Source organism: Pinus tabuliformis, chromosome 9 (assembly GCF_031772625.1).
Source record: "Pinus tabuliformis cultivar Carrire ecotype Pingquan chromosome 9, CPIR1, whole genome shotgun sequence".
Taxonomy (NCBI): Eukaryota; Viridiplantae; Streptophyta; class Pinopsida; order Pinales; family Pinaceae; genus Pinus; species Pinus tabuliformis.
The window spans coordinates 770,509,740-770,536,835 of record NC_142307.1 but is presented as its reverse complement, the minus strand read 5'-3'; positions in this window follow the sequence as shown (position 1 = coordinate 770,536,835).

Sequence of the window (27,096 nt, the reverse complement as noted above, 5' to 3'; positions counted from 1 at the left end):
ATGGAGGAACTGGAAGGAACACTAAAATGGTTCAAGAAGGACAAGAGTCCTGGCCCGGATGGTTGGCCGGTTGAGTTCTACTTGACATTTCTGGAGCTGCTAGGACATGACCTGTTGGCGGTCATTGAAGAAAGTAGAATCACTGGACACATCTACCCGCCCATCAACTTCACCTATTTGAATTTGATCCCTAAGACTGATTCACTAGCCTCTTTTAACAACTTCCATCCCATATCCCTTTGCAACTGTCTATATAAAATCATTTCTAAAATCATAGCCAACCGTATCAAACCCATTTTATCCAACCACATCTCTTAGGAGCAATTTGCATTCCTCCACCATAGACACATTCAAGATGCTATTGGATCTGCCCAGGAAGCCCTTCACTTCGTTAAACACAAAAATCTCAAGGGACTCACACTCAAAATTGATCTATCAAAGGCTTTCGACAAAGTGAATTGGCTATACATCAAGATGATTATCACTCACTTGGGTTTTCCCCCAACTCTCATCAACCGGATCATGGGATGCATCTCCACTGTTTCCTTTGCCATTCTCATCAATGGATCTGCAACTCCATCCTTTAATATAGATAGAGGGATAAGGTAGGGATGACCTTTATCACCATTGCTATTCTTATTAGTTATGGAAGGTTTGAGTAGGCTTATTGATTCAGAAAAAAGAAGAGGGAGACTCAGAGGACTAAAAATAATGGACCATTACTATCTGACACATCTACTATTTGTAGATGACATATTGATTTTTTTGAATGGTAGTGTCCTGGACACCACAATATTGAATGAGATACTAAATCTCATTTGCAGAGCTACCGGAATGGAAATTAATAGAGATAAATCCACCATCTCCCTATCGGAATGTACTCAACAGGAAACACAACTAGCCATACAAAAATTTCCATTTCAAGCTACAAAGTTGATGGAGGGGCTCAAATATCTGGGGTTCAGGCTAAAACCAGATGGATACAAAATTGCTAATTGGACCTGTGTCATCACAAAAGTGGAAAAGAGAATAAACTGCTGGTGTCACAGGTTCCTCTCTAGGGCTGGCAGACTAATTCTAATCGAATCAGTCCTCGAAGCCACCTCGGTTTATTGGATGTCACTGGCCTGGATTCCAAGAGGGATCCTTCACAGAATTCTACAAATCTGCTGCAAATTTCTCTGGAATGGAAGAAAGGAGGGAAAACCTTTTTCCTGGGTTAAATGGATCAAAATTGCAACCCCAAAGAAGTGGGGAGGTTGGGGACTTAAACTACTTCCCGCCTTTGCTCAAGCCTTGGCCGCAAAACAGAGCTGGTTACTACTAAAGCAAAAAAGTCTTTGGGCTGAGGTTATCCTACACAAATATATCTAGCCGTCTACCATTATAGACTGGATTAGAAGTCCTACATGAAATAGAAAAGGCATTTCGGTGATTTGGAGGGCCATACTCAACTCACTTCCCATTATTAAGGATGGACTACTATGGAAAATTGGAAATGGAGCCTCAGTTCACATTGGAATTGATCCATGGTCTAGCAGTGGAAATTCCTATTAGCTACCTAATGAGTTGATAAATCACTTAAACAACAGGGGCATTAAGTTTATTGAGCAGATTGGTGATCATCAGAAAACTACTTTTCATACACAAGCTTGGCTGACTGAGCAGAACTGGAACATACCAAATGAATGGAGCAGAACATGGAAAGCCTATATCCAAGCATTCACAGAATCACATGTTAGACTAAAGAATGAAGAAGATGAACTTATTTGGGCACACTCAAAGTTTGGACAATACTCATCTAAATAGGGCTATGATACCATCATTGCAGATAAAAAACTAGAGGTCTTGAAAAGCTGGTGGGTCTCTATATGGAAATTAAAAGCTCCATTGCATACCAGACTGTTGATGTGGAACATTTTAGAAAATAAGATCCTCACTGGAACCTATCTAAAAAAGAGAGCTTTCTTGGGCCCTACACGGTGTGTCCTTTGCCTACAAGAAGAAGAGTCAACCCAGCACCTCTTCCTCACATGTCCGACTACCAGAAACATTTGGACCCAAGTCCTACAATCTCTAAATTTGAATATGAATTGGTAGGGAGCAGATATTATAATAGCTTGGGACATCTAGTGGGGTACTACTGCTGTGGAAAAAACAAGAAACCTTCCCCTTCTAGTCTCATGGTACATATGGCTCAAGCGCAACATAAAATTTTTTGAAGACAAGCCAGTAAATTGGAATATACTCCCTCCGCAAATCTGTGATGCCTATGAAGAACTTCCAAATGATGAATGCCAAAAGAGACCTAGGATCATTCGATAGGAACAGATAAACACAACAATACCTTGGGCCTATTTTGATGGTGCTGCCCAACAACATGGCTGTGGGGGAGGCATATGTTTCTACCTATCTGAATCACACTACTTCCAGATTTGCATGGGACTAGGACCGGGCACAAATAATCATGCTGAGCTAATATCTTTACGCCACCTATTATACTTTGCCATTCTGAAACATTGCTGAAACATTCAAATATTTGGAGACACAAAGATTGTGACTGATTGGTTTAACAACATAGCTGTTTGTTATGCTTACTCTTTGAGAACTATTATGGAAGAAATTGTTTTTTTCAAAACATTCTTTGATCAGATTTCTGTTTCTCACGTCTACAGGGAAAGAAATGAAACTGCTGACAGACTATCGAAAGAAGCGATGCATCGCCCTCTAGGAGAGTGGATGATTGCCGGACATACTCCTGCCGGAATCTATCACTATTTTCACAGGCCATACATAGATGGGGGACTTCAGAGGGGCAACAACCCTTAATTATATCAGCATTTTGGTTTTGAACTTTATTGCAATTTTGATACTATTAATATTTAGTATATATGAGTATATGAATGTAAATATGGTCAGTTTTACTCACCCTTGTGGGTGATTTATTTTCAACTTTTTATTGTGGTCTTGAAGCAACATAGTATACCCATTGGGTTTCATTGTAAATATTAGTTTTGATAGTGGACAGATCAACGACGTTTACAACATATGCCTTTGGGCATCTACAACATGTAATTTCTCCAATGAAATTATGAATTTTCTTTTACGGAAAAAAAGAAGAAGATATTATAGTAATGATAGTTTAGATGTGTCAGTGGTTTCAAGGTTTCTATGGCTAGTGTAAATAAGTAACAAGTGTCTCTATATGTGAATGCTTTTCTTCTTATGTTCCTTTTATTTTAGTTGTATTGTTATTGTTCTTTCTATATAATTTCACATAATGTTATAATCATGCAATGTTAGTCCATTACCATTACTATTAAGATGTGTTTATCATCAATACAATTCCGATAAATAAAATCACAAAGAAAACAAGAAGACTAGAAATAGGCTCCATGCTAGGGGAAAACTCCTACATAAGGGAAAACCCATAAACTTCTCTTCTTTTAGAAATTCAAGGAAGAATTCCAAGAACTTTGATCAAGACAACTCACCAAGTGATAGTAAATCCACCCAAACAACAGTTCTTCTTTCTTTAACTTAGTATGTTGCTCTTTTTTGGCTCGAAATCTTCACAAACATAGATTCCTTCTTAAGTATGTGAACTTTCCAAAGAAATAATTAATGCCCAAGTCAAACAAGAATACTTTTCTTCCTTTCCTCCTATCCTTCTCTTCTTTATCACTTTGGATTTTTCTCAGACTTATTAAAGAGTTTGAATTGCTTATCTATCTCCAATGAGGTTGAATACCTCTCCTTTATATTGTCTATTGTTTAGGTCCAAGGGCCTCTTGTGGGGTCAACTTGATGATTTGGCTGACCCATCACTTGGTAGTTTCTAGATCTCATTTTCACATTTAAAATAATTTTTTTACATCAATTCAAGGGCCCTTCATGGGATTTTACATCATGAACTTGACCTTGACCTTGTCACAACCCTCGAACACACAAATGGGCACTAAACCTAAGATAAAATGGGTTCATTACATGTTCCAAAACCAAGCCACAATAGTAATTGGTATAGGACAAGGCTCGTCAAATTCCATGGGAACAATATTTCTCTTGTTGTAGGAAAGGGCATTTCTCTTTATCAAGTTGAGGAATTTCTCAACAAAACATTAGTCAGTAAGTTCTTCAATTGATGTGTTTTCCAGCTACATTTTCTAAGACATGTTACTTTTAGGATCTTCCATCCATTCTTGGTTGTAGGTGACATCTACAACTCTCTTTCAGTATCCTTGTATCAACCCAACCATATGTTATTCAAAAATCAAAATGAACATCAAATCAAAGTTACCTTTTATGATGGCCTTTCATCATGACATTTACTTCTTGCACTATCAACATCCTGCACATTCACATCTCCAAGACTTTCAATGTCAAGGGTCTTCTTCTTTTATCAAGGTATTCATACCTTTCCTCATGGATATATCCTAGCCAATTCTTTTAAGTCATCAGATGTTGACTACTTATCTTCTCTTGTTGTGACTATAGTTGGATTCTTTTTCTTCATGTATTGTTGCTAAGAACTTCTAGTCATAGTTCCTTCATTTTTTCAACCAACTCATATTCCATATGAGGGGATATTAGGTTGATCTCATCCAGTCAATATGTTAACCATGCCTTCATGCATCTTTCCAAAGGAGGAGATCCTTTTTCTTTTGGTCATGCTCATGAGATAGAGCATTTACTCATGAAACCATATGCATTATAATACTTCTAACATTCTTGTTAATAAAAGAGTCAATGCCTTCCTTTCCATTAATAATACATTTCTTATCTTCTCCCTGAAATACTCCCTTCGTTGTGATGCCTCAATCAACCTTCCAAATGAATAGCTAAGGGTTTAATCTTCTAAGTTTCAGTGATTAAATTGTTCATCTTCATGTGCCCCTTTCAATTACATAATCGTTTAAACTCATGTGATAATTAACTCAATTGTCCATTTGAAAAGATCATGATCAATGAAAGACAAGCTTCTCATTGAAATATACCATTGACTCACTTAGTACTACTAACTAGGACTCCTAATCTAGAACTAATCCAAGTCAATTCAATTAACAAAAATATTGTATCCCATTGTTCAGTCACCTCATGATGGTTCTCAGCCAAATGATGCCCAGTCTAATTGAGTTAACTCATTAAATTGGAATTTTGTGTTGATCTAGAATGTTTCATAAAATTAAAATATTTGAATGTTTATAGCTAAGGATGGTGGAATAAAATTACAAATAACACTTATTTGATAAAAAAGGTGATAAGGGGAAGGCATCATCCTCAGAGCAACCCAAAGATGCTGCTGAGGAAGTGCTTAAAGATCCTGATTGGTTTGATGATGATAGTTGTACATGTCTTTTGACCCAATAGTAACAAGCAATAAGATTGTGTTTAGAACAAATGAAGAACTTGCTCGCTTGATTGACATTACAAATAAAAGTCCCAAGATTAAAGATAGGATCAACATGTTCAACCAACATCTTCAGAGATATCAGGTAATAACCATATTTTAAAGTGATTTTTTTATGTCATAAGTTCAAGTATGAATGTTTTCTTTTTAACTTTTACATTCTCTAATCGAAAAAAAAATTCTTTTTTATATAGCATTTTTTGGTAGATTTCACACCACAACCTACAGACACCACTACAGGGCAGCCAAAAGTGAAGCATAGAAAAACCATTCCAGCAATGTGGACTAGTGCATGAGGTAAAGAAAACTCTAATGTTATTTTTATTAATGAATGGTAACAAATAATATCAATTTAACATTTCTTTATTGTTACAAATGATGATCCACCCCTCTTGCGGCAACATCGACAACGTCATGAGTACACGACCAATCCATCAAAAAAAAAATACAAAGAAATGATTGTACTAGTTATATCATTAGAAACATCACATACCATATTATGAAAACATATTTTTGATGATAATTTTTTTTTAGATGAAGTATTTTGTGTCTATGATTAATGAATGAATGAATGAATGTTATATGTTAATTAATAATTGCTATATGTCTATGTATGTACATGACATTGTTTCATATTATGTAAACATAATTTTTATGATAAAATTTATTGAGATGAAATATTTTGATATTTTGTGGATTTACAAAAGAATAAATGAATGAATGAATGTTTTCTATTTGTTTTTTTATGTATCTTAATGTCTTGCTTTCAACTATTTCCTATATAGTAGATAAATTAGGTACTGAGAAATTGAGAGCGATGTGAGGGGGAGGGGCCATGAGAGCTTCCATCTTCACGTGGTTGGCCCTGTTTAGTAGAGAATAAATTAGGATTTGGATAATCTTGGAGAAAACACCCTCAATCCAACAAAGCAACAAAGTCAATGTTGACTTCATTGTTGCATTGTCGAGTGGAGGGAGGTTTTCTCCAATATTAAACTACTCCAACAATTTATTCTCGAAACCAAGAGGAGCTCATTCAGGTATTCATGCATGTAAGTATTTTTAATTATTATTTATTCATGCAATTAAATTTAATATTTGGTCAAATTTAATCTAAGTTTGCCTCATTGGTCTCATGAACATGCGTAGGACAACTAGTTTCAATGAATTGGATGTTGAAGTGGAATAACTATTTGAAGAAAATAGGTCAAAATGGTAAAGGTTTGGGTCTTGGCCGAGTGGGAGTTACATAAAGTTTTATAAGAAATAACAATTTTTTCCATGAAAAAAATTCATGTAGTATTTGTCTTTCCTTGACAATTGTGTTTTTATTTGAGTGAAAGACCATCAACTGTCACTTTTCATGCAGGGATGTAGGAGAAACTATTACTCTATTAATTGGACACAAGGAATTGGTATGATTTTTCTTCTATTTTATTAATTATTTATCGCATCTAACTTCTCCACCTTCCTTCGTATTGCAGGTACTTTCATTAACATATCTGGATTTGAAAGATTAACTACGGTTGGAGTCATATACGTGAAAAAGACTCATCAAAGTACTGCTCGAATTTAACCCACCAAGTGCTTAACTACTATGTGTGTGATTTAGTTTTGAGTTGCATTTGATTTCAAGAAATTTTTTATTTCTACATTGCAAATCTTCCGAGACCATAGATGTTGAGAAAAACTAGGGAAAACAAGATTAGGGTTTCTTTTATAATGTTATCTCTTTTTATATTGACAATTCTTGTGATATAATGTTAGGTAATCATCATCATTGTTATTTTATGTTCATCATAAATACAATTCTAATAAAGAAGATAATAGTTCAAACAAGAACACCAGAAACATGCTCTAGGCCATGAAAAAACCCCTCCACAGGGTAAAACCAAAAAAATTATCTTCCTATATAAATTCAAGCAATACTTCCAAGACCTTTGATTAAGACAACTCAACAAGTGATAGTCCAGCCACCCAAACAACAATTCTTCTCTCTATAGCTCGGTTTGCTTGTCTTATCTAGCTCAAAATTTGAATAGAGATAACTTCTCATACGTGCGAGCTTGCCAAACAAAGAATTGATGCACAAGTAAAACAAATAGACCTTCTTGCTTTCCTCACTATCCTTAACCTCTTTCTCACTCTGAATTTTCCTCAGACTTCTTGAAGAGACCGAATTACTTGTGTGACTCAAATGAGTTCTAATACCTCTCCTTTGTTGAGAAATCTAGGGCATTATGTGAGTTAGATTCTTCAATTTGATTTCTCTTATCTTGACTTGTACTTGTGAAATTATATGTTGATTATGTTGGTGTTCCTTTCAGCAAGTAAATTCCAACATGAATATCACAAAGACAAGAGTTCACAATATGTAAGTGCATACCCAGGGAAAAACCCTATGAAGGAGAAAACCAAGTCATCTCTTTCTATAGTAAATTAACTCAAGTTGAGACAAAATTGGCCCTTTGACTAAAGAAATAGAATTACTCCAACCACTAGAACAATTCATAATGAAATTTTCTCTGCAATCATGGCTCTTCGCTCCTTCTGTTTCAACTTCAAAATTTCGACCCTCCTTCTACAATAGTCTTGACCCTCCTACTTCAGAAATCTCGACCTTCCTGCTTTAGAAATCTCGACCTTCCTTCTACAATAGTCACAACCCTTTCTATAATCATCTCTGCAACAATGAACTTCAACCTCCCTGTAATTGTTTATGCAATTCACATTTTTGGTCCCTGTAATTGTTTATGCAATTCACATTTTCGGCTTCCTCTCTATAATAGTCTTCTAATATTCTCTGCTTCCTATCCATTTCTTAGTCCTGTAATAATTTCTCTTACTTATTGAATGAATTCTTCAATTATCTCCTTCAAATGGTGAAATAGTAGGCTATTTACAATTATTTTTCATTGTGCATTTGAGCTGACATGAACAATTTGACTTGAACCCGACTTATAGGCTTGCAATGAAGGTTGACTTAATTATCTTTTATTTGGAGGCCAGCTTTAAAGGATGAATGGTAGTCCTTTTGGGAGAAGGAACTGATTTGGTGTAGGAGATATTTAGACACAAAAAAATTATTCCTTTCTTCACCTCAAGGATCCCAAGAAGGGTCTCTTACAAAAATGACTTTGAAATTGACTCAACAAAAATTTGGCTTCAAAATGACCACAAAACGTATTTGAAGAAAAACATTTAAGAAATTAGATTATAGGCCTACCCCTTGATCATACAATGTTGTCTTTTCTATAATGGATATGCATTCAAAGGAACATTTTTTTTAACAAAAGGTTTCCATGTAAAACGATCCATTTTCAAGAGTCGATGATAAAATTTGAAAGAGATGAAAATTATGTTCGTTACCCAAGTATGAACTCCTTAGAAATATGTGGAACGAGATATAATTCGAGCACAACATCCATTTCAAGATGTTTAACCACATTGCTTACTTATGGAGAGGTTCCAAAATATTTATTTATTAAGCTTGTAATCAACGTTATAGAAAAAATTCAGAATGAACTTGAAGATGAAACAAAAGATTGACAAGTAAAGAAATACATAGATTTAGATGACGACCACATATGTCTTTGAATTTTATCATGTGGAATTGCTTTGCTTGAATGAATGCTTATTGGATTGACCAAACCTGGAAGTTCATATTTCACTGATTGAATATAATGAATACATTTGCATGCCATGTAATCCAAAGTCGTACATACTTCCGCATCATTATGATATGCCATCATGCCACATAATCACTAGTTAACGCAATCATGCCACATAGTCACCATTTGCATGCGCTTATTGCAGATACCTATTTTGAGATTGTAGCTTCACATTTCATTCATGGTACCCCAAGGGTGGCTCTGTTCAATCCAATAAGCATTCATTCATGCAAAAGAATTCAACAAGATAAAATTATAAGACATATGTGGTCATCATATAAATATCTATATTTCTTTACAACTTTCCAAGCTTTTGTTTCATCTTGAAGTTCATTTTGAATTTTTTCTGTAGAATTGATTACAAGCTTAATAAATAAATCTTTTGGAACCTCTCCATAAGTAATGTGATCACACGTCTTGAAAGGGATGTTGTGCTCAACTTATAGCTCATTCCAGATATTTCCAAGGAGTTGATACTTGGGTAACGAACATAGTTTTGATATCCTTCAACTCTTATCATCGACTCTCGAAAATGGATTGTTTTACATGGAAATATTCTATTAACAAAAAAATGTCCCTTTAAATGCATAACCATTATAGAAAATAAAACAATGAATGATAAAGGGATAGGGCTATGAAATCTAATTTCTTAAATGTTTGCCTTCAAATAAATTTTTTGCCTATTGTGAAGCCAATTTTTTGTTGAGTCAAAGTCGAAGTCATTTTTGTAAGACACCCTTCTTGGGCTCCTTAAGGACAAGAAAGGAATAATTTTTTGTGTCTAAATATCTCCTCCACTAAATCAGTTCCTTCTCCCAAAATGATTACCATTCATCCGTCAAACTTGGCCTCCAAACATAAGATAATCAATTCGACTTCATTACAAGACTACAAGTCAGGTTCAAGTCAAATTGTTCATGTCAGCTCAAATGCACAAACAACAATAAGTATGAATAGCCTACTGTTTCACCATTTGAAGGAGAGAAGTGAAGCATTCATTCAAGAAGTAAGAGAAACTATTACAGGATCGAGAAATGGAGAGGCAGCAGAGAACCTTAGAAGACTATTATAGAGAGGAAGCTGAAAATGTGAATCGCAGAAACAATTACAGGGAGGCAAAAGTGTCGACTAGTGCACGAGGTAAAGAAACCTCTAATTCTATTTTTATTAATGAATTATAACAAAAAATATCAATTTAACATTTATTTTTTGTTACAATTGATGATCCACCTCTCTTGTGGCAACCTCAACAACGTCATGAGTACACGACTAGGCCATCAAAAATAAAGAAAAATAAAAAGAAATTATTGTAATAGTTATATCATTAGAAACATCACATAGCATATTATGAACATATATTTTGATGATAAATTTTTTCGAGATGAAATATTTTGTGTCTATGATTATTGAATGAATGAATGTTATATGTTAATGAATAATTGATATATGTTTCTTTATGTACATGACGTTGTTTCATATTATGTAAATATATTTTTTATGATAAAATTTATTGAGATCAAACATTTTATGGATTTACAAATGAATGAATGAATGTTTGCTATTTGTTTTTTTATGCATTTTTAATATCTTGCTTTCAACTATTCCCTATATAGTAGATAGATTGGGTAGGGAATTGAAAGTAATGTGATGGGGGGCATGAGAGATTTCACCTTCATGTAGTTTTCCCTATTAAGTAGAGAATAACTTAGGATTGGATAATATTGGAGAAAAACACCCTCAAACCAACATAGCAGCAAAAAATTCAATGTTGACTTTGCTGCTACTTCATCGGCGCTGCTACTTCCTCGAGTGAGTATAGGTTTTCTCCAAGATTAAACTACACTAAAAATTTATTCTCAAAACCAAGAGCAACTCATTCAGGTATTCATGCATGAAAGTCTTTTTAATTATTACTTATTCAAGAAATTAATTTTAATATTTGGTCAAATTTATTCTGAGTTTGCATCATTATTCTCATGAATATGTGTAGGACAACTAGTTTCAATTCAGATGTTTAAGTGGAATACCTATACGAAGAAAATATCTCAAAATGGTAAGGGTTTAGGTGAGACAACACAATTTGTTTGATATTTGTCTTGTATGTCTTGGCCAAGTGGGAGTTACATAAAGTTTTATAAGAATTAACAAACTTTTCCATGAAACAAAAATCATGTAGTATTTGTATTGCTTTGAAATTTTTTATTTGAGTGAAAGACCATAAACTGTCATTTTTCATGCAGGGGAGTAGCAAAAACTCTTACTATATTAATTGGGCATAAGGCACTAATATGATTTTTCTACTATTTTATTAATTATTTATCGCATCTAACTTCTCCTCCTTCCTTTGTTTTGTAGGTACTTTCATTCGCATATCCGAATTTTAAAGATTAACTATGGCTGGAGTCATATACGCAAAAAAAAAATCATCGAAGTATTGCTCAACTTTAGCCCACCAAGCGCTTGGCTACTAAGTGCGTGATTTAGTTTTAAGTTGCATTTGATTTCAATAAAAAATTTATTTCTACATTGCAAATATTCCAAGACCATAGATGTTGAGAAAAGCTAGAGCAAACATAATTAAGGTTTCTTTTATAATGGTTTCTCTTGATATATTGACAATTCTTGTGATATAATGTTAGTTCATAATCATCATTATTATTTTTTTTCCATCTTCAAGACAATGCCAATCAAGAAGATCAGAATGCAAACACGAACACCAAAAATAGGTTGTGGCACTTAGAGGTATTTAGACTAAAACAAGTGTAATATTTTTTGTTTTGACCTAAGTCCAAATGTAATATATGATTAAAAATGTACCTGGTATCCAGTAATCCTAAATAACATGAAGAATTATTTTAAACATATGATCGGATTTGGAATGAAGAAAAAGGGGAAAATAATCATAATTAGGAAGGTTTTCTTGTAAATCATTCCATAAGAGATCCAGATCCAGATATAACATAAAATCTAGGAAAATACAAGATATATAATATGTGGACATATGGAATATTTACATTATGTGTAACATGCATTTATTCTGGATTTAAATGATTTTTGAATGAAATCCCATAAATAAATGATATTATTATTCACTTTATTCATTAAATCATGGGGTAAAATGTATCCAAGGTATCTAGTATCTTGATATTAGTTATGATGAGTTCCTATAAACTTGCCCGGATCCACGTGGCATCTATTTGACCCTGTGTCAGCACCATACAATGCCACGTCAGTTGACATATGGAAAATTCCCTACTCACATCTCGCCTCCTGATAAGGCCACATCTTCAGTTAGAAATGTCATCCTATTTGATCTATTCATATCACAAAATTTCTGTAAAATCCTTTTATAAAATTTATAGATATTCAATCTTCCAAATTTCCACTTTTTCAGATCCAGGATTTCTAAAACTTTTGAATCCATCTAGATGCATGGTTTTATTTTTCTTCTAACTCACTCTTCTCATCTCTTATAAATTTTTCTACAATCAATGAGCCAAATATATGAAACTTTGAATTCCCTATCAGCATACCACATCAACACACCATGATAGCATGCCCTGCCACCAAATCCTATCCAAAATGCCACATCACTAGTGACATGTCAATAGCCATTTATGTTTCCATGTCACACTCTAGTTGGGTTCATCATATGTGGATTTTCCACATAATTAGTGACACAATAGTAGCCACATCCATTGACATGTCATATAGCACATCACACTTTGGGTGTGATAATCCCAGGTGGATCCATTTGACGGGCATGCGTTATACACTACTAGCATCTTAATGTGAGTTTTTCAAAACATATTATATGAGGCATCCCACAAGCTAAAACTGTTGAAAAGTGTAATTAGGTTTAGTCTTCATAATAACATGTAATTGTGACATTTGTAAATGATGTAATGAAGAAAATAAAATTATTTTTGTAAGCCTTCCTTCATGGGTTTCATGAGCAAGTGATATTATTTTAGATGACTCCCATTGACACCCTTCAGATTGGTCATTAAAATTCAAAGAGTCTATGTCATGTATGAAGATCCCTTCTTGGGGATATAACAATGTATTTGAGTCTATAGTATGTCCAGAAATCCCTCCAATGATAAGCATTAGTTCTGACCTTGAAGTTGGCCTCAAAATAGTGAATAATTCATGTCGTCTCTCCATCAAAAGACACACCCCTTCAGATGGAAATGTTGACTTATTTATAGGATGAACTACTATATATATAAGTGCAGACTCTTTTCATTTTAGATAAAGAAATCCGAGAATATCTCTGATATTTTTGGATGGCAATTACAGTGAGAAATTCAAAAGCCTCTCTGTGGTTTTGTAAGGGTAGTGGTTGTGAAGATAAGTTCATAACTCTATTGCAGTCATCAAGTAAGTTCGAATCTCTGTTTTTGGGTGGATAGATATAAAAGAAGGTACAATGAACAATTTGGGCAAATCACAGTTAAGGGAATTCAAATCCCTCTTGATTTCAGGAAGATGAGCACAATGACTAGTTCAGATTTACTTGATCAATAGTTCGGATGAAATGCAGAAGCTCAGTAAAAAGGATTTGGTCAAGTGTACAAGCTGACAAAAGATAAGCTCAGTGTCTCCCTATCTTGGTGGCACATCAAGTGTAGAAAGACAATATTGATGATACAACAGTTTGTTGCAAACACAGTTAGTTGATGATACTACTGTGTTGAGTTTCCATCTCAGAGAGAAGGGCTTAGTGAAGGAACCAGTGAAGTCAAGAGAGCAATGAAGATCTCAGTATCAAAGGAAGTGATGAAGATCTCATTGATGGCAAGGTCGAAATGAAAGAAGAGTGATTGTTAAGAGGACTTGTGTCTTGATCCTGGAAAGGCTACTAGGTCAAGGGTCTTGGTCTTGGTATTCGTCAATTGGAATATATATAAGAAGAATTTGTGTGGGTTTTCCTCTCAAATATTGAGAGGTTTTGGTCTTGGCTGATAGCCTACATTATGTGTCTCTTGTCTATTTATTTTCATGCATTGGTAACTATTTGATGAAGAAGAACAATAATAATCTAAGTAGAGAAAATCGTAATCTAAAGAAGCATTCACAAGAAGTGACTAATCAAAGAGAAATCACCTAATAATAATGCCCTATAATTCTCAACATGGTATCAGAGCTATGGTGCAAAATTAAATTAAAGGGAATTTGATCAAAGAGACACTTAAGGGTCGAGTTTCAAGAAATACATCTAAGCAAGTCGAAGGTTATTAAAGAAAAAGATTAATATCTACATTGAAGAAGCATCTACCACAACAAATTTTTTGGATCCTCTAGTCATCATCAAATGACCACAAAGACCCTTATCAAGTTATCTATAAAGTAAGACAATTCAAAATACTTTGAAGGTGAAGATCACACTATCTTGAAGAAAACCAAAACCCTAGAAGCATTTGTGATCTACACTCATTCACTACCAAAGAAGGTGAAGTATTTTGAAGACAAAGAAGGATAGAAGGCATTTCCATCATCTTCAAAAGCTACAAAACAAGTTCCCTCTCATTGAAGCAAGGATCCTCTCCTTGTCCTTGAAGAAGATCATCTGAGGAAGCAACAAAACATCCTCATTAATCACCATCATCAAAAGGAGCTAGATCAAAAAGTGTTTTCATCATAAAAGGAGTAATCTTCTTTATTGAATAAAGGCTTTTTTCATTTGGAAGAAGATCATCCAAAAGGAAGCACTAATACATCTCCTTCAACCATCATCAAAGTGATAAAGTTGAATATTTCATATTCACTTGTCAGGTAAGTATCTTTTATTCTTCAATCAATTTCGGTAAAATGACTTCGTATTTGCAAGGAGATCTATAAGCTGGTTGGGTAATCAAAATTCCTTGCATGGAAAAAGGAGGATATACATAGTCCTCAAAGAAAGTGAAGTCATTGAACACATCAATGAAAAAGTCTCATTTGAATACATGGAAAGGGATACTTATGGAAGGTCCCCTCTTATGGAAATATTGGAGACTTCAAAGAGATATATATGATAATCTCGTAAGACTATTCTATGAAGATGCGATAAACAAGGTCACATGACTTAGATCTAATCTACACAAAATTGAAGGTATCAATGAATGAAGGGATATCTTCAGAAGATTTAAACTACGAGATCTGGGAGAGATGATAAGACGATAATCATCGTTGTTCTAAATGCACTAACTGATGAATAAGGTAACAAATATCCATGGGGATAATAAAGCTACCTCATTCGACAACTTGTGGTTTCTATGCAAGATATAAGAAGACAGGTTGATGGAAAAAGGTATTGAAGATTAAAGGATTCAAACATTTGTAGGAAGGAAAGGCAAGTTTGGAAAATTTGTTCCTCAGAAAAGAAAGAAGAGCATAACTAAGATATAATGCTATGGATGGAAAAATTATGGACATTACAGGAAATATTTTCCGAAAGAGACAATATCAAAGGAGGAACAGAAGAAGCCCATATCATTAAAGAAGTGGAGGAAGCCAAAAACAAGAAGTCCCAGAAAAGAGGATGTAAGAAATCTCTACTATGCTGAGATAGTCTCCCTCACAAAAAGGTCTTGAAATAGCTTATAAATCTTATATTATAGGATATGGCTATAATAAATAATAAGATACATCATGGCATCATGGAAGCATTAGAAACAAGAGCTCGTGACATCACCATAGGAAACATGAAGGATGTCTGGAACAAAATCCATGGCAGTCAAATATGAAGGATATAGCTATTGGGAACTTCATTGCAAACTTAAAGAAAGGAAGAAGTCATCCAAGACAATGCTCATCATATATCAAGTCAAAAAGAAAACATCTATCATATATGGATATGCAAGATCCTTAAGAATCTCTGATGAAATCCTCATTAGAGGGTTCACTGATCTAGAGAGGAAGCAATTGTTTCATCAAGAACTCCAACTTGTGGAGTTCATGGGATGATGGTATGATGACATAAGAGATGAAGTAGATCAAGGGGTTGAAGATCCTTTCAATCAAGGAAGCTGCTGAAAGAAGCCTAGATGACCTAAAGGTAAATGAGGTATGTATGCTTGTATTTAATATTATAATGTCATGTCGTATGGTTGCAGGTAACATGGATCACTACTTCTCCTTTGAGAAGCATGATCAAGGTAAAATGATCTCCTCCTCTGAAAGGATGGTGGAAGGCATAGGTCACACTACATGAAATCAACATAATACGTCATAATATGAAGTATGAGGTGGTTGACTACAATTAAGGAACTCTGATTGGAAGCTCTTGGTAATGGAATGTGTGAAGAAATGAAGGAAGAGATTATGAGATATGAAAACATGATAAAGGGAATCAACATCCAAAAGACCAAGAAGATTTCACTAGGAAATCTCCTAGGAAGATATAAAGACTCTGATGGAAGTCTAAAAAATATGGAGACCCTTGACAATGGATATCTTTGGGAGATGTGTCAACATGTATGCAGTATGTTGATACCTACAGGAAGATTTTATGATGGAAGACCATCACAAAGGTAATTTTGATTCAAGTGTTCATTTCTTAGTTTTGAACAAATATCTGGATTGGCTTATGCAAAACGACCAAAGGGAAGAATTGTAGATGACTTCCAAGAGGACCATATAGAAGGATGTAAGATCCTTCCAAAAAATATTGCATGAAGAAAGCAGCATGACATGAAGCAATACTAGATGAAGACTGATGGATCTCTTTTTGATGAAAGGAATGATGACATGACTGACTTGTGATTGAAAGTGATGGATGGTCTATGCCCTATGTAGAAGCCACAAAGATGAAGACTCTTAGACAAAAAAATTCATGACATCGAAGGAAGGGGATCTTCTAGTAGTTGTTTGAGGAGCCGTTATAGGTCCCTAATTAAGAGGGAGCCTAAAAGAAAGTTTCTTACTTGGAAGAAACTTGGAATTCCTAAGCCAAGAGGGAGCTTAGGTACATTCCTTCCGTAGGAATGAGTACATTCCATTATTGGAGTTCATATGTACTCCCCAATTGAGAGGGAGAGATAGACACATTTTTCTGATCTTCACCTGGGAAGACAGAATGGAGGATTGGGTAATCATATGGCATCTGATACTCATTGAGGATGAGATAGGGCATCGAAGATAAGAGTAGTCATGGACTGATATTCTTTTAGGACTGGCTATCCAAGATAAAAATAGTTAAAATAAGGTTATACTCTGTGAACACCCAGGTGGAGTATGTATCTTGAGAGACAATGATTTTGGTGTATATGAATCATTGGTCTCACTATCATTGTGCTCTGATCATGTGGATAGAGTTGTTAGTCAAGGCCTTTCTATGTGACAATGCTTGTTGATATTATGCTCGACAAATGGTTACGAATATGATTCTTCTTATGAGAAATTCTTCAGATTGAGAATGACCAAGTACCATTATGAATACCTCCTCCCTAGTTAAGAGGGAATGTTGAAAAGTGTAACTAGTTTCAGTCTTCATAATGACATGTAATTATGAATTTTGTAAATGATGTAATGAAGAAAATAAAATTATTTTTGTAAGCCTTTCTTCATGGGTTTCATGAGCAAGTGATTTTATTTTAGATGACTCCCATTGAGAGCCTTAATTTTGGTCATTAAAATTCAAAGAGTCTATGTCATGTATGAAGAACCCTTCTTGGGGATATAACAATGCATTTGAGTCTATAATATGTATAAAAATCCCTCCAATGACAAGCACTAGTTCTCCTCTTGAAGTTGGCCTCAAAACAATGAATAATTAATGTCGGCTCTCCATGAAAAGACACACCTTCAGATGGACATGTCATATTATTTATAGGATGAACTACTATATATATAAGTGCATGATCTTTACATTTTAGATAGAGAAATCCGAAAATTTCTCTGAGATTTTTAGATGGAAATTATAGTGAAAAATTTAGAAGTCTCTCTGTGGTTTCATAAGGGCAGTGACAGTGAAGATAAGTTCAGAACTCTATTACAGTCATCAATTGAGTTTAAATCTCTGTTTTTGGGTGGATATATACAACATGAAGGTATAGTGACATTTTGGGAAAATCACAGTTAAGGGAATTCAGATCCCTCTTGATTTCGGGAAGATGAGCATAATGACTAGTTTAGATTTACTTAATCAACAGTTCAGATGAAATGCAAAAGACTGTCTTAGTAAAAAGGATTCGGTTAAATGTACAAGCTGGAAAAGATAATCTCAGTGTCTCCCTATTTCGGTGGCACATCAAGTGTAGAAATATAGTATTAATGATACAACAGTTTGTTGCAAACATAGTTCGTTGATGATACTCTTGTGTTGAGTTTCCATCTCAGAGAGAAGGGCTCAGTGAAGGAATCAGTGAAGTCAAGAGAGCAATGAATATCTTAGTATCAAAGGAAATTATGAAGATCTCAGTGATGGAAAGGCTGAAACAAAAGAAGAGTAGATGTCAAGAGGATTTATGTCTTGGTCTTGGTATTTGTCAGTTGGAATCTCTATAAGAAGAATTGGTGCAGGTTTTCCTCTCAAAGAGTGAGAGGTTTTGGCCCTAGTTGATAGCCTACATTCTGTTACTCTTGTCTATTTATGTTCATGAATTGGTAACTGTTTGATGAAGAAGAACAATACTAATCTAAGTAAAGAAGATCTTAATCTAAAGAAGTAAGAGAATTCACAAGCAGTCACTAATTGAAGAGAAATCACCTAATAATAATGTTGTATATTTCTCAAAAAAAAAAACATCTAAATAAAAAAAAAAAATTCAAATACCAAGAGCTCGGGTCTCACCTGACCCTACCTGCAATACCTACAAACAAAACTTGGGTCCCGTGCCAATTCATTTTCCACTTAGCTACATGCACCACTAAATGAAACCACTCAATAACATAGACCTACAAAATACACACATGTTTTAAACTTGCTACTGGTCCCCTTCTCCAACCAATATGAAACTCAGGTTGAAGAGTGGCTTGCCCAAAAGCTCCAGAACTATCCCACGACAAAGTTTGATTTGTTACAAGACAATCTACATCCTTCTTCACCATGAACCAATCATGCAAGTTTATGTGATCTACCAAAATCTTATGCCTTCTCGTCTCCACATGCTTGGCTATATATATGGGGTGTATGGAGAGAAAAGGGTCATGTCCCTTCAAGTCCTATGGGGTTGACACATGAAACCCATGCAATTTGACTCACCAAAATTCATTGGCCGACACACATTGGCTCCATGCAATACACATAACTAGTCGCTCAAGTGTTGGTTGGGATGTGCCTTTAACTAACCGCACCCACTCATCGCACATGATAAGTCATGTTCTAGGGCACTCACCCAAACTCGTTGAGGCATGGTGAGTTGTGTTATATTCTTTCCATGACTACCCCACACGCAAACCCTATATTAGGTGGGTGGGCCTACCTATGGTTTTTTGTATGGATTTCGCACATAGTTTTGGGCATGATGGTTTCCTTTCCATGGTATTTTGTAGATCCAGTCAAGGGAACTACGGCTATGTTCTAATCCAAGTTTAATGGATTGGCGTTTATGGATGCTTCGACATGTATATATATGTATTGTAACATTGAAAGGAACATAATGAAAAATCAATCTGGTAGTCCCGGTTTTGGGATCCAAGGGAAAATCTCTTTATATATTTGTTTTATGTTTTATTCTCTCGCTATTGTTTATTTTATATTTTTAGAATTTGTATGCAAGTAATTTATGTATGGGGTTAAAACCTACATTTTGTATTAGAGTTGTTTTTGCTTCAAGGGGATGTCTTTGCTACTGAGAGGTTTTTGCTTGGGCCTTTGGTAGACCATGTTCAGTGGGAGATCTACGGGATTGATTCTTGTGGTGAAAGAAGATGGCGGGTAGTGGAAAGATAGAGCTTGAGAGATTTAATGGTTAGAGTTTTGAGTTCTGGAAACTCAAGATGGAGGATTTGCCAATGGATAAAGATCAGTGGATCATGGTATATCTGGGTACTAAACCAACAAAATGTTAGCTGAAGATTGAGCGAAGTTGGATCGAAAGGAAAAGAGCACAATACGATTGTGTGTCTAAGATTCAGTATTGCTAAATGTATCAAGGGAAGCTTCAGTGAAGGCTTTGTGGGACAAGTTAGGGACTTTGTACCAGTCTCTGGTGAATAAACTGTTCCTACGGAAAAAGTTGTATAACCTGAGGATGAAAGATGGAAACTCGGTGATAGAGAATTTGAACGCATTTAATAATGTGGTAAGCTAGTTATTATTTGTTGATATTTAGATGAAGATAAGTACATCAATTTGTTGTGTTCTCTACCAGATTCGTTGGATAGTCTGGTTGTTGCAATAGGTAGCAATGCAACTACCTTAAGTTTGATGAAATAGTCTCATCCTTGCTATCGGAGGATATGAGACGGAAAAATATGGAGGTCTAGAATGGTGTTGCCTTGTTTGTACGAGAATGGTCCCAGAACATAAACAAAAATAAGTCCTCCAATGGGAGATCCAAATCTAGAGGGAGATCTAAATGTCCAGGAAAACCTGTAATGGTGTGCTGGAAATGTGGAAAGAAGGGAACTTCAAAAGGGACTGTAAATCTAAAGCTCCTGAGAAAGGAAAGGGATCTGATGATGCTCCTTCTGTAGAGGCAAAAACCACCTCAGATGAAGGTGGGTATGTGTAATTGGATTTTTCTTCAAGTACAGATGTAGATCATGAGGCATGGTTGATTGGCTCAAGTGCATCCTTTCACTTCACTCCCCATAGAGAGTGGTTCTGTGAGTATGAGAAATATGATGATGGTAATGTCTGGAAGTCTAGAATCATTGGTCATAGAAAATTCAAGTTGAAGTTGCAAGGTGGAAGGATTAGAACACTTTCGGGTGTTATGCATATTCTGCATTGGCCAAAAATCTGATTTCTGTAAGCAAGTTGGATGATGCAGGTGTAAAAACAATGTTCGAGAAAGATAGTTGCAAGATGGTTCGGGGAGCATTGGTATTGATACGGGGAGTTCAGATTAGAACTCTGTAAAAGCTTCAAGGTAGCACTATTATTGATGGGTGCAACAGTTTTGTGGTTCCTAAAAGTGGAGTAGAAAATATAGTGGTCGCTGGAGAAAAGACCATCCTATGGAATCAAAGGCTTGGACATATTGGAGAGAAGGGCCTTCGAATACCTCATGGTAATGGTTTGGTAGAAGGTATGTCTAATTTCTCTCTGGATTTTGATTTCTGTGAAAATTGTGTATATGGGAAGAAAAATCGGGTGAGTTTCCCCTCTAGCAGTAAGAGAACGAAACAGATATTAGAGCTTGAGCACATTTATGTGTTTTGACCTGTGTCGGTTCCATCACTGGGAAAGTCTATGTACTATGTATCATTTATAGATGACTTCTCAAGGAATACATGGATATATTTCCTTAGGAAGAAATCTAAAGTCTTTGACAGGTTTAAAGAATTTAAGACTCTGGTGGAAAACCAGACAGAGAAGAAGATAAAGGTGCCAAGGACAGATAATGATGGAGAGTTTTGCAAGAAGGAATTTGAAGAGTTCTGTAAGAAGTGTGGTATAGCACAGCAGAAGACTACTTCATACACACCTGAGAAAAATGGAGTTGCATAAAGAATGAACAAGACATTGATGGAAAGGGAAAGAAGCATGCTCAGTGGTGAAGGGTTAGGACAGGAATTCTGTGCAGAGGTAGTGGAGACAACATGTTACTTGGTCAACAGGTCACCTTCATCACCGTTGGAGGATAAGACTCCACAAGAGGTATGGACTCATAAGAAACCTTCTCTTTCACATCTCAAGGTATTTGGATGTTATGCATATGTACATGTTCCAAAGGAGAAAAGAACAAAGTTGGATAGTAAATTTGAAAAGTGCATATTTATTGGGTATAATGATGGTTTAAAAGGTTATAAGATTTGGAGCCCAGAAACAAGGAAGGTTGTGTACATCCGAGATGTGGTGTTTAGAGAGGTGAAAGATGTTATTACACATGAAGTCCTACCAAAGGAACCTGAGAAGATAGAGTTTGAGCTAAAGGAAAAAGAATAAGACTCTACAGCAGAAGAGGAATCAGAAGATGAAGAGCCACAAACTCCCGCTGTGAGAAGATCAGTTCGAGAAAGAAGGCAACCATAAAGGTATAGTCCATATACTTTATGTTAAAAAATTTATTTACTTATTACTGATGATGATCTTAGAACTGTTCGGGAAGCAGTAGATTCAAAGGATGGAAAACTCTGAAAAGAGGCCATGGTTTATGAAATGGCATCTTTGCAAAAAAATGTGGCTTGGGATCTGGTGGAGTTGTCGGCTGGAAGGAAAACCATTGGAAACAAATGGTTGTTTAAGAAGAAGATGAATGAAAAAGGAAAGGTGGAGATATACAAAGCTCAGTTGGTAGCAAAAGGTTATTCCCAGGTGTTAGGAATTGATTTTGGTGATATTTTCTCTCCAGTTGCCAAGGTAGCTTCTATTAGATTATTTTTATTTGTTATTGCTGCTTTTAATTTTGAGATAGAACAGATGGATGTGAAGACAACATTTCTTCATGAGGATCTGGAGGAAGAGATTTACATGAAGCAACCTGAAGACTTTGCGGTGAAGGGTAAGAAAGAACTGGTATGCAAGTTTAAAAAGTCTTTGTATGGGTTAAAACATTCACCAAGGATGTGGTATCAGAAATTTGATACATTTATACGGGGACTTGGCTTCATTAGAAGCAAAGAAGATCACTGTGTGTATTTTAAATTAATTGGTTACCGTGTTATTTATCTGGTCTTGTATGTGGATGATATGTTGTTGGTTGGAAATGGCAAATAAATTATCCAGGATTTGAATACCCAATTTTCCTCCAAATTTGACATGAAAGATCTTGGTGCTACAAACAATATTTTGGGCATGGAAATTAAATGAGATTGGGCAAAGAGGAAGCTCTGGTTAAACTAGAGGATGTATGCCAAGACAATATTATAGAGGTTTAATATGCATGATAGTAAAGCAGTGAAGGTTCCTATTCCTGTAGGTGTAAAGTTATCTGTTGAACAATGTCCCAAGACATAAGAAGAGGAAGAGGACATGTCCCGAGTTCCTTATGCAAGTGCAGTTGGTAGTATGAGGTATGCAATGGTTTGTACTAGACTAGACATTGCACATGCAGTGGGAGTATTGAGCAAGTTTATGTCAAAACCAGGGAAGGAGCATTGGAAAATAGTGAAGCAGGTTTTCAGGTATTTGCGTGGCACTAGTGATTATGGTTTGTGCGACCAAGGAAGACTAGGATTGGACAAATTTTTGGACATCCATGGTTTTGTTGATGCATACTGGGCTGGAGGTCTGGATCAAAGAAGATCTACAAGTGGGAATGTGTTTAACCTATTTGTAGGTGTAGTTATTTGGATGAGTATGAGACAGTCTATAGTGGCACTTTCAACTACAGAGGCAGAATACATGGGAGCCACTCATGCAAGCAAGGAAGAAATTTGGTTGCAGATATTGTGTTCAAGTATGGGGTTAGTACACCGAGCTATAAGGATAGATTGTGACAGCCAAAGTGAAATTTTCTTGGCAAATAACCCTGCTTATCATTCCAAGACAGAGCACATTGATGTTCAGTATCACTTTTGAGGGATACAGTTGAGGAAAAAAAGGTGTTGTTGGTTTTTATCACTCTGTAATTTTCTGAGGTTGCAAAAGAAAACCACAGAGGTAACTACCAACCAATTTGGAAGTTGGGATCTAGCCCTACCAGCTTCAAAGAGGGCTCTCGTTGTGAGATTTAAATTTGTTTTATGGGAATTTTAGGCTAGTTATTAGGCTCAGAGTTTGGGTTTTGAATTGGTTTGGTTGGAACAACAAGGGAAGGCCATTGGGAAATGGAGTTATAAGAGATTAGGGTGATCAATTTGTAGAAGTATTAAGCTTAAGTGAAACAAGGCAAGGTAGGTATACTATTGTATCTTTTAGATTTAAATGAAATGAAGTAGAAGAAGAGAAATAGATTCAATTGAAGCTAAAGAGCAGTTAAGAATTCATTAACTTGATATCAGAGGAAAACATTTAGAATAGTCAACACCAAGTATTGAGTGCTAATAAATAAACTATGTGCTTATACTTTCTATTTAACAATTAAGAATAAGATAACATAAGCACAAAAGGCAAAGAAAATGAACATTGGACAGTAGATCCACTTCACCAAATAGATATGACACAGGAATCCTGAAATAACTTGTCTTGTATTATCGCAAAAAGCCACTTGGACTTAGTGAACAACTTTACAATGAATGTTAGTCTTTCTCATCACAAATCCTAACATCTATTACTTCAAGTTATGAAGTATTTATACAAATTCTAAAGTAAAATATATTGAAAAAATATCAAGATTTGTTACAAGTATCTCAAACTGTGTTACAAAAATAGAACTGAAATATAGGACATTCAAAACTAATGAATCTACTTGGAACTATATTTGTGGATTTCTGGTGACAAAGACGAGCAATTCGAATTTGTTAGTAACTCTTATTTGATGAGGTGGCCTCCAAGTCACTAACTGTCTTTGAGCTTTTTTCTCCCGAAATTCTGAAAAATAGGGTCCAGTGATCTCTTTGTATATCCGAAACCATAATAGTTGTTAGAAAGCGAAGAGATATTTTTGTAAAATATGATGTTAGAAACAAAAACCTCTTTCCGCTTTTGAAAATTAATTTCCACCTACTCGAAAACCGCATTTGAAAACACTGACTAAAAATAGGAAAATTCGGGAAAATATGCTTGCAAAGATTCATCCGAATATCCCAAACCATAATAGTTGTTAGAAAACCTAGAGAGATCTTTGTACATGAGGATGTTATAAACAAAAACCTCTTTCATTTTTTTAAAATTCGTTCTCAGTTGTTTGTAAACCATGTTTGAAATTACTATGTTGTATAGGGAAAAAACATAGTTTTAACTGACCATGAAATGATTATATGACATGGAGATGGGAGGAGACATGGAGATGAGAGATGATGTGGAGGCACATGTTTGGCAGAAATAGTTTACGTGTGAATTTGGAAGGAAGGTGTGGGAATGAAACGGTAAGTGGGAGCAGTATTAGGCGGAAGAGATATGTGGCAGTAGGGGAGTGGAGGTGGAGCGAAAGTGGAGGGTGACGTAACCGAAAGTGTAGATTATGGAAGGAGTGACGAAAATCTCTTTCAGAGGGGGTTAGGAGTGTTATATGGTAAGTGAGGGGAGGTTACGAAATAAGGTAAGAGGTACACGTAACAGTGGGCCCAGCGAGGAGGAACCCACTTTTTGGACCCCCACCAATAAAGGTAGGATGGCAAGGGGGGGGGAGGGGGCGAAAAGCACTATTGGTCGTTGATCTAGTGGAGTGATGATCAGGTGGCATATTGGAGCACGTAATTTAACCACATACGACAAATCTTCATTTTTCATTTTCAACTCTACAATAAAATCAAAGCTATAGTATTGAGACCTTATTAAAATTTATTTAATAAAATTTAAATGACGTGATTAATTTAATCTAAACATACTTAATTATCCTCTAAAACTGCATTTCGACTTGCAAGCATATTTTTTTTTTTTTTTTTCTTAAGGTTTTGACCTTTTTTTTAAAATAATTTATAACATGGAATATTAATCACAACGTCTAAAATATAATAATCATCAGTAATAATCAAACGATCCTATAAAAAATTATAGGACCCTAACACTGGTAAAGGTGGACACTTGAAGAATATTGCAGATGCATTGACAAAGTTTGTGAGCACTAAGAAGTTCTCTTGGTGTAGAGAAAAATGGGTGTTGCAGGGCTGGATCAATGAATAAGCTCTCTTGTGCCCCCCTGTGGAAAGAAAACAACAAGTGGGAGAATGTTGAGTTATGTTATATTCTTTCCATGACTACCCCGCGTGTGGACCCTATATTAGTTGGGAAGACCTACCTATGGTTTTGTGCATGGATTTCACACATGGTTTTGGGTATGATGGTTTTCTGTCCATGGTATTTTGTAGACCCAGTCAAGGGAACTATGGTTATGTTCTAATCCAAGGTTAATGGATTGGGGTTTATGGATGCTTCGACATGTATATATATGTATTGTAACATTGAAAGGAACATAATGAAAAATCAATCTGGTAGTCCCGGTTTTGGGATCCAGGGGAAAATCTCTGTGTATATCTGTTTTATGTTTTATGCTCTCGCTATTGTTTATTTTCTGTTTTTAGAATTCATATGCAGGTAATTTCTATACAGGGTTAAAACCTACAAGGCATGATAATAAATAGTTGTGCTCATACTCAACTCGTTTAAGTGCTCTCTACACAGTAAACTTTTTGCACCAATTTCTCTATTCCTTCTTGGCACACTTTAACCATTCACCTTTCCACAATGCTAGCAGACTAAATTTTCTCAATCCTTCTTCCCTCACAATCAGGGCCTTTTCTATCCACTTCCTTCTTTCTCTTTGTCCACATTTCATAAGGAGAGGGGGCATTAAGATTTCATCCTCCACTCAGGTTCCCCACTCTGACTTCAATGTTTGTCAGCATAGGCTAGTACTTCATTAGGTAGATAGTTATGACAATTAAGGGTGGTTTGTATGGGCCTGTTGACGACATGCCATAGGGAAACCAACCAATAGGAAACATGCATTCAATGTCCACACAACAACCCACCACAAGATTTCCTTCTTAGAACTTTGGATTCATATGTCCCTCCATTTGGGTCAATCATCAATTTATTTTCACAAATAAATAACTTACTTAACTAGGTTTATATACATGGGTTTTTATGGAAAAAGAGTTGTTACACATTCTCTTGTTCTAGAGTATCTTTCCATAACACAAAATACTCTCTCTTTTGATTCTTGTTGATAACAATAACTCTATAAGCCACAATATCCTCTAGCTTCAACTATGGGTGATCAACAATGAAGGATGCTATGTGTGATGACATTATTATAGTCTTCAAATATATATATATATATATATATATATATATATATATATATATTAACACATATC